The sequence below is a fragment of the Ranitomeya imitator genome, chromosome 1 (assembly GCF_032444005.1).
Source record: "Ranitomeya imitator isolate aRanImi1 chromosome 1, aRanImi1.pri, whole genome shotgun sequence".
Taxonomy (NCBI): Eukaryota; Metazoa; Chordata; class Amphibia; order Anura; family Dendrobatidae; genus Ranitomeya; species Ranitomeya imitator.
Window position 1 is genome coordinate 1,139,410,743 of NC_091282.1, and position 10,526 is coordinate 1,139,421,268.

Sequence of the window (10,526 nt, forward strand, 5' to 3'; positions counted from 1 at the left end):
TTATTTAAATAAAAAAAAATAATAAAAGTAAACATAACACATGGTCAATCTATCAGACCATGTGTTATCTCAAGATCAATTAAATGTCCTCAGTTTGGGTTTAACATTTGTTCCGACCAATAATTTTAATTATTTTGCAGCTATGAAGGACACTCAGCTGTTTCTGAGGAAGATCATCTTGTGGAAATTACATTCCAAACCGATAGATACTCTTAGTTTGGACACTGTTATGGTCTGGTGGTTTAGGAGCAACATGGAACAAGCTCTAAAGGAAGTGGTATCTGTACTGACCGCAGTCCCTAAGCTCAACACAACACTAGAAGTAGCCGTGGGATGCTCCTAACTCTCCCTAGGCACCTCGTCACAGCCTAAGAGCTAACTACCCCTAAAGATAGAAACAGGAAAGCTACCTTGCCTCAGAGAAAATCCCCAAAGGATAGATTAGCCCCCCACAAATAATGACTGTGAGAGGAGAGGGAAAAAGACATACACAGAATGAAACCAGGATGAGCACAGGAGGCCAGTCTAGCTAGATAGAGAGGACAGGATGGAATACTGTGCGGTCAGTATAAAACACTACAAAAATCCACGCAGAGATTACAATAATCTCCACACCTGACTAAAGGTGTGGAGGGTAAACCTGCTTCCCAGAGCTTCCAGCAACAGAATTAAATCATACTGACAAGCTGGACAAACATAGCAAGCACAGAACAGATAAGTCCACAACCTGTGGACAGAAAAGAGCAAGCAAGGACTTAGCTTTGCTGAACTGGTCAGGATAACAGGGAAATCAAAAGAGATGTGAATCCAACCAGGAACCATTTACAAGTGGCACTGGCTGAAGAAAGAGCCAGGCATAAATAGCCGAGCAGAAAAGACAATCAGTGGAAGCAGCTGAAGACAGCTAAATCCAAAGAGCAGCCATACCACTTGAAACCACAAGAGGGAGCCCAAGAATGGAATTCACAACAGTACCCCCCCCCTTGAGGAGGGGTCACCGAACTTTCACCACAGCCCCCAGGCCGATCAGGACGAGCCAAGTGAAAAGCACGAACCAAATCGGTGGCATGGACATCGGAGGCAACAACCCAAGAATTATCCTCCTGGCCATAACCCTTCCACTTGACAAGATACTGAAGCCTCTGCCTCGAAAAACGAGAATCCAAAATCTTCTCAACCTCATATTCCAACTCTCCCTCAACCAACACCGGGGCAGGAGGGTCAACTGAGGGAACAACGGGCACCACATATCTCCTCAACAAAGATTTATGGAAAACATTATGAATGGCAAAAGAGGCTGGAAGAGCCAAACGAAAAGACACCAGATTAATAATTTCAGAAATTTTATAAGGACCAATAAACCGAGGCTTAAACTTAGGGGAAGAAACCTTCATAGGAACATGACGAGAAGACAACCAAACCAAATCCCCCACACGAAGCCGGGGACCAACACACCGACGGCGGTTAGCAAAACGTTGAGCCCTTTCCTGAGACAACGTCAAATTGTCCACCACATGAGTCCAAATCTGCTGCAGCCTGTCCATCACAGAATCAACACCAGGACAATCAGAAGGCTCAACCTGCCCAGAAGAAAAACGAGGATGAAAACCAAAATTACAAAAGAAAGGTGAAACCAAAGTAGCCGAACTAGCCCGATTATTAAGGGCAAACTCGGCCAACGGCAAGAAAGACACCCAATCATCCTGATCAGCAGACACAAAGCATCTCAAATAGGTCTCCAAGGTCTGATTAGTACGCTCAGTTTGGCCATTAGTCTGAGGATGAAACGCCGAAGAAAAAGACAAATCAATGCCCATCCTAGCACAAAAGGCCCGCCAAAACCTAGAGACAAACTGAGAACCTCTGTCAGACACAATGTTCTCTGGAATGCCATGCAAACGAACCACATGCTGAAAAAACAACGGAACCAGATCTGAGGAGGAAGGCAACTTAGGCAAAGGTACCAGATGGACCATTTTAGAGAACCGGTCACAAACAACCCAGATAACAGACATCTTCTGGGAAACAGGAAGATCCGAAATAAAATCCATGGAAATATGCATCCAGGGCCTCTCAGGGACCGGGAAAGGCAAAAGCAACCCACTGGCGCGGGAACAGCAAGGCTTGGCTCGGGCGCAAGTCCCACAGGACTGCACAAAAGCACGGACATCGCGCGACAAGGAAGGCCACCAAAAGGACCTAGCAACCAAATCTCTGGTACCAAAAATCCCAGAATGACCAGCCAACACTGAACAATGAACCTCAGAAATCACCTTACTTGTCCATCCATCAGGAACAAACAGCTTCCCCACAGGACAGCGGTCAGGCCTATCAGCCTGAAATTCCTGAAGCACCCGTCGCAAATCAGGGGAGATGGCAGAAAGAATCACCCCTTCCTTAAGAATGACAGCCGGCTCAAGGACTTCAGGAGAATCAGGCGAAAAACTCCTAGAGAGGGCATCAGCCTTAACATTCTTAGATCCCGGAAGATACGAGACCACAAAATCAAAACGAGAGAAAAACAGGGACCATCGAGCCTGTCTAGGATTCAGCCGCTTGGCCGACTCGAGGTAAATCAGATTCTTATGATCAGTCAGGACCACAACGCGGTGCTTAGCTCCCTCAAGCCAATGTCGCCACTCCTCAAACGCCCACTTCATAGCCAACAACTCCCGATTGCCGACATCATAATTGCATTCTGCAGGCGAAGACTTTCTGGAAAATAAAGCGCACGGTTTCATCAAAGAACCATCAGATTCCCTCTGAGACAAAACGGCCCCTGCCCCAATCTCAGAAGCGTCGACCTCAACCTGAAAAGGAAGAGAAACATCCGGCTGACGCAACACAGGGGCAGAAGTAAATCGGCGTTTAAGCTCCTGAAAGGCCTCAACAGCCGCAGAGGACCAATTCGTCACATCAGCGCCTTTCTTCGTCAAATCAGTAAGGGGCTTAACCACACTGGAAAAGTTGGCAATGAAACGGCGATAGAAATTAGCAAAGCCCAAAAAGTTTTGAAGGCCCTTCACAGATGTGGGTTGAATCCAATCATGAATAGCTTGGACCTTAACAGGATCCATTTCCATAGACGAGGGAGAAAAAATAAAACCCAAAAAAGAGACCTTCTTAACTAAAATAGGCACTTAGACCCCTTCACAAACAAAGCATTATCACGAAGGATCTGGAACACCATCCTGACCTGCCTCACATGAGACTCCCAATCATCGGAAAAAATCAAAATATCATCCAAATATACAACCATGAATTTATCAAGATAATTGCGGAAAATATCATGCATGAAGGATTGGAACACAGATGGAGCATTAGAGAGCCCGAATGGCATCACAAGGTATTCAAAATGGCCTTCGGGCGTATTAAATGCAGTTTTCCATTCGTCACCCTGTTTAATACGAACAAGATTATATGCCCCTCGGAGGTCAATCTTAGTAAACCAACTAGCCCCCTTAATCTGAGCAAAAAAATCAGAAAGCAAAGGCAAGGGGTATTGGAATTTGACCGTGATCTTATTAAGAAGACGATAATCTATACAGGGTCTCAAGGAGCCATCCTTCTTAGCAACAAAAAAGAAACCCGCTCCCAATGGTGACGAAGACGGCCGAATATGCCCTTTCTCCAAAGATTCCTTAACATAGCTCCGCATGGCGGCATGCTCTGGCACAGATGGATTGAAAAGTCGGCCCTTAGGGAACTTACAACCTGGAATCCAGTTAATAGCACAATCACAGTCCCTATGTGGAGGAAGGGAACTGGACTTGGGCTCATCAAATACATCCTGGAAATCCGACAAAAACTCAGATACCTCAGAAGAGGGGGAAGAGGAAATTGACATCAAAGGAACGTCACTATGTACCCCTTGACAACCCCAACTAGTCACAGACATAGTTTTCTGTTATGATACGGTGGTTTAGGAGCAACATGGAATGAGCTCTGAAGAAAGTGGTAACTGTACTGACCGCAGTCCCTAAGCTGAACACAACACTAGAAGTAGCCGTGGAATGCTCCTAACTCTCCCTAGGCATCTCGTCACAGCCTAAGAGCTAACTACCCCTAAAGATAGAAGCAGGAAAACTATCTTGCCTCAGAGAAAATCCCCAAAGGATAGATTAGCCTCCCACAAATAATGACTGTGAGTGGAGAGGGAAAAGACATACACAGAATGAAACCAGGATGAGCACAGGAGGCCAGTCTAGCTTGATAGATAGGACAGGATGGAATACTGTGCGGTCAGTATAAAACACTACAAAAATCCATGCAGAGTTTACTAAAAATCTCCACACCTGACTAAAGGTGTGGAGGGTAAATCTGCTTCCCAGAGCTTCCAGCAAGACAGAATTTCATTCATACTGATAACGCTGGACAAACAAAGAAGCACTGAACGGATAAGTCCACAACCTGTGAACAGAAAAGAGCAAGCAAAAACTTAGCTTTGCAGAACTGGTCAGGATAACAGGGAACTCCAAAGAGATGTGAATCCAACCAGGAACATTTACAAGTGGCACTGGCTGAAGGACAGAACCAGGCATAAATAGCCGAGCAGAAAAGACGATCAGTGGAAGCAGCTGAAGACAGCTAACTCCAAGGAGCAGCCATACCACTTGAAACCACAAGAGGGAGCCCAAGAGCAGAACTCACAAAAGTGCCACTTACAACCACCGGAGGGAGGCCAAGAGCGGAATTCACAACAGTTTTCCAATCCAGCACCGGATTATGTTCCTGTAACCATGGAAAACCCAGTACAACAACATCATGCAGGTTATGCAACACCAGAAAACGGCAATTTTCCTGATGTGCAGGAATGTGCAAAATAATTTTTGTGGAAAAATAGAATTCTTATTTTCACGGCTCTGCGTTATAAACTGTAGTGAAACACTTGGGGGTTCAAAGCTCTCACAACACATCTAGATAAGATCCTTAGCGGGTCTACTTTCGAAAATGGTGTCACTTCACTTGTGGGGGTTTCAATGTTTAGGCACATCAGGGGCTCTCCAAACGCAACATGGCATCCTGTTATGAATAGGTAATTCAGAACCACAATGGACCTTGAAGTTCAGAGCACACAAAGTGACCTGACAATAAGCAAAAAACATAGGACGAGCTCTGAGACGTGGGAACTCTGCTGACCGCAAACCCTAATCCTATCACACCACACTAGAGGTAGCCGTGGATTGCGCCTAACGCTCCCTATGCAACTCGGCACAGCCTGAGAAACTAGCTAGGCCTGAAGATAGAAAAATAAGCCTACCTTGCCTCAGAGAAATTCCCCAAAGGAAAAGGCAGCCCCCCACATATAATGACTGTGAGTTAAGATGAAAGTACAAACACAGAGATGAAATAGATTTAGCAAAGCGAGGCCCGACTTACTGAATAGACCGAGGATAGCAAATATAGCTTTGCGGTCAACACAAAAACCTACAAACAACCACGCAGAGGGGCAAAAAGACCCTCCGCACCGACTAACGGTACGGAGGTGCTCCCTCTGTGTCTCAGAGCTTCCAGCAAGCAAGAAAAACAAATTAAAGCAAGCTGGACAGAAAATATAGCAACAAAAGTAACACAAGCAGAACTTAGCTTATGCTGAGCAGACAGGCCACAGGAACGATCCAGGAGGAAGCAAGACCAATACTAGAACATTGACTGGAGGCCAGGATCAAAGCACTAGGTGGAGTTAAATAGAGCAGCACCTAACGACTTAACCTCATCACCTGAGGAAGGAAACTCAGAAGCCGCAGTACCACTTGTGACCACAGGAGGGAGCTTGATCACAGAATTCACAACAGTACCCCCCCTTTGAGGAGGGGTCACCGAACCCTCACCAGAGCCCCCAGGCCGACCAGGACGAGCCATATGAAAGGCACGAACAAGATCGGCAGCATGGACATCAGAGGCAAAGACCCAGGAATTATCTTCCTGACCATAACCCTTCCACTTAACCAGATACTGGAGTTTCCGTCTCGAAACACGAGAATCCAAAATCTTCTCCACTATATACTCCAACTCCCCCTCCACCAAAACCGGGGCAGGAGGATCAACAGATGGAACCATAGGTGTCACGTATCTCCGCAACAATGACCTATGGAATACGTTATGGATGGAAAAAGAATCTGGAAGGGTCAAATGAAAAGACACAGGATTAAGAACCTCAGAAATCCTATACGGACCAATGAAACGAGGCTTAAACTTAGGAGAGGAAACCTTCATAGGAATATAACGAGATGACAACCAAACCAAATCCCCAACACGAAGTCGGGGACCCACACAGCGTCTGCGATTAGCGAAACGTTGAGCCTTCTCCTGGGACAAAGTCAAATTGTCCACTACATGAGTCCAAATCCGCTGCAACCTGTCCACCACAGTATCCACACCAGGACAGTCCGAAGACTCAACCTGCCCTGAAGAGAAACGAGGATGGAACCCAGAATTGCAGAAAAACGGCGAAACCAAGGTAGCCGAGCTGGCCCGATTATTAAGGGCGAACTCAGCCAATGGCAAAAAGGACACCCAATCATCCTGATCAGCAGAAACAAAACATCTCAGATATGTTTCCAAGGTCTGATTGGTTCGTTCAGTTTGGCCATTTGTCTGAGGATGGAAAGCCGAGGAATAAGACAAATCAATGCCCATCCTAGCACAAAAGGCTCGCCAAAACCTCGAAACAAACTGGGAACCTCTGTCAGAAATGATGTTCTCTGGAATGCCATGTAAACGAACCACATGCTGGAAGAACAACGGCACCAAATCAGAGGAGGAAGGCAATTTAGACAAGGGTACCAAATGGACCATCTTAGAGAAGCGATCACAAACTACCCAAATGACCGACATTTTTTGAGAGACGGGGAGATCCGAAATAAAATCCATAGAGATATGTGTCCAAGGCCTCTTCGGGACCGGCAAGGGCAAAAGCAACCCACTGGCACGAGAACAGCAGGGCTTAGCCCGAGCACAAATCCCACAGGACTGCACAAAAGAACGCACATCCCGCGACAGAGACGGCCACCAAAAAGATCTAGCCACTAAATCTCTGGTACCAAAGATTCCAGGATGACCAGCCAACACCGAACAATGAACCTCAGAGATAACTTTATTCGTCCACCTATCAGGGACAAACAGTTTCTCCGCTGGGCATACGATCAGGTTTATTAGCCTGAAATTTTTGCAGCACCCGCCGCAAATCAGGGGAGATGGCAGACACAATTACTCCCTCTTTGAGAATACCCGCCGGCTGAGGCAAACCCGGAGAGTCGGGCACAAAACTCCTAGACAGGGCATCCGCCTTCACATTTTTAGAGCCCGGAAGGTACGAAACCACAAAGTCAAAACGGGAGAAAAACAGCGACCAACGAGCCTGTCTAGGATTCAACCGTTTGGCAGACTCGAGATAAGTCAAGTTCTTGTGATCAGTCAAGACCACCACGCGATGCTTAGCTCCCTCAAGCCAATGACGCCACTCCTCGAATGCCCACTTCATGGCCAGCAACTCTCGATTGCCAACATCATAATTTTGCTCAGCAGGCGAAAACTTCCTGGAAAAGAAGGCGCATGGCTTCATCACCGAGCAATCAGCACCTCTTTGCGACAAAACAGCCCCCGCTCCAATTTCAGAAGCATCAACCTCAACCTGGAACGGAAGCGAAACATCTGGTTGACACAACACAGGGGCAGAAGAAAAACGACGCTTTAACTCTTGAAAAGCTTCCACAGCAGCAGAAGACCAATTGACCACGTCAGCACCCATCTTGGTCAAATCGGTCAATGGTTTAGCAATACTAGAGAAATTACAGATGAAGCGACGATAAAAATTAGCAAAGCCAAGGAACTTTTGCAGACTCTTCATAGATGTCGGCTGAGTCCAATCATAAATGGCCTGGACCTTAACAGGGTCCATCTCGATAGTAGAAGGGGAAAAAATGAACCCCAAAAATGAAACCTTCTGAACACCAAAGAGACACTTTGATCCCTTCACAAACAAAGAATTAGCACGCAGGACCTGGAACACCATTCTGACCTGCCTCACATGAGACTCCCAATCATCAGAGAAGACCAAAATATCATCCAAGTATACAATCAGGAATTTATCCAGGTACTCTCGGAAGATGTCATGCATAAAGGACTGAAATACTGATGGAGCATTGGCAAGTCCGAATGGCATAACTAGGTACTCAAAATGGCCCTCGGGCGTATTAAATGCAGTTTTCCATTCATCGCCCCGTTTAATACGCACAAGATTATATGCACCACGAAGATCTATCTTGGTGAACCAACTAGCCCCCTTAATCCGAGCAAACAAATCAGATAGCAGCGGCAAGGGGTACTGAAATTTGACCGTGATTTTATTTAGAAGGCGGTAATCAATACAAGGTCTCAGCGAACCATCCTTCTTGGCCACAAAAAAGAACCCTGCTCCCAATGGCGATGACGACGGGCGAATATGACTCTTCTCTAAGGATTCTTTTACATAACTCCGCATAGCAGCGTGCTCAGGTACAGATAAATTAAACAGTCGACCCTTAGGAAACTTACTACCAGGAATCAACTCGATAGCACAATCACAATCCCTATTCGGAGGTAGGGCATTGGACTTGGGCTCATCGAATACATCCCGGTAATCAGACAAGAACTCTGGGACCTCAGAAGGGGTGGATGATGAGATAGACAGAAATGGAACATCACCATGTACCCCCTGACAACCCCAGCTGGACACAGACATTGATTTCCAATCTAATACTGGGTTATGGACTGAATCCACAAATGCCATGATAGAATAGGAAGACAAAGAGCAGATCAAAGTAACGGACAAAAGAAATTTCGACTGTACCGTACCAATGGTGGCAGACTTAGCGAACCGCTTAGTGCGCTTAGGACAATCGGAGATAGCATGAGTGGAATCACCACAGTAGAAACACAGCCCATTCTGACGTCTGTGTTCTTGCCTTTCAGCTCTGGTCAAAGTCCTATCGCACTGCATAGGCTCAGGTTTATGCTCAGATAATACCGCCAAATGGTGCACAGATTTACGCTCACGCAAGCGTCGACCGATCTGAATGGCCAAAGACACAGACTCATTCAGACCAGCAGGCATAGGAAATCCCACCATGACATCCTTAAGGGCTTCAGAGAGACCCTTTCTGAAGATTGCTGCCAAAGCACATTCATTCCATTGACTGAGCACAGACCACTTTCTAAACTTCTGACAATAAATCTCTATCTCATCCTGACCCTGACACAGAGCCAGCAAATTTTTCTCTGCCTGATCCACTGAATTAGGTTCATCGTACAGTAATCCGAGCGCCAGAAAAAACGCATCAATATTACATAATGCAGGATCTCCTGGCGCAAGGGAAAATGCCCAGTCTTGAGGGTCGCCACGTAATAAAGAAAAAATGATCTTAACTTGTTGAACTGGGTCACCAGAGGAGCGAGGTTTCAACGCCAGAAACAGTTTGCAATTAATTTTGAAACTCAGAAATTTACCTCTATCTCCAGAAAACAAATCAGGAATAGGAATTCTTGGTTCTAACATAGAATTCTGAGCCACAAAGTCTTGAATATTTTGTACTCTTGCAGTGAGAAGATCCACACATGAAGACAGACCTTTAATGTCCATCACCACACCTGTGTCCTGAACCACCCAAATGTCTAGGGGAAAAAAAAGGCAAAACACAGTGCAAAGAAAAAAAAATGGTCTCAGAACTTCTTTTTTCCCTCTATTGAGAAGCATTAGTACTTTGGGCCTCCAGTACTGTTATGAATAGGTAATTCATAACCACAATGGACCTTGAAGTTCAGAGCACACAAAGTGACCTGACAATAAGCAAAAAACATAGGACGAGCTCTGAGACGTGGGAACTCTGCTGACCGCAAACCCTAATCCTATCACACCACACTAGAGGTAGCCGTGGATTGCGCCTAACGCTCCCTATGCAACTCGGCACAGCCTGAGAAACTAGCTAGGCCTGAAGATAGAAAAATAAGCCTACCTTGCCTCAGAGAAATTCCCCAAAGGAAAAGGCAGTCCCCCACATATAATGACTGTGAGTTAAGATGAAAGTACAAACACAGAGATGAAATAGATTTAGCAAAGCGAGGACCGACTTACTGAATAGACCGAGGATAGGAAAGATAGCTTTGCGGTCAACACAAAAACCTACAAACAACCACGCAGAGGGGCAAAAAGACCCTCCGCACCGACTAACGGTACGGAGGTGCTCCCTCTGCGTCTCAGAGCTTCCAGCAAGCAAGAAAAACAAATTAAAGCAAGCTGGACAGAAAATATAGCAACAAAAGTAACACAAGCAGAACTTAGCTTATGCTGAGCAGACAGGCCACAGGAACGATCCAGGAGGAAGCAAGACCAATACTAGAACATTGACTGGAGGCCAGGATCAAAGCACTAGGTGGAGTTAAATAGAGCAGCACCTAACAACTTAACCTCATCACCTGAGGAAGGAAACTCAGAAGCCGCAGTACCACTTGTGACCACAGGAGGGAGCTTGATCACAGAATTCACAACA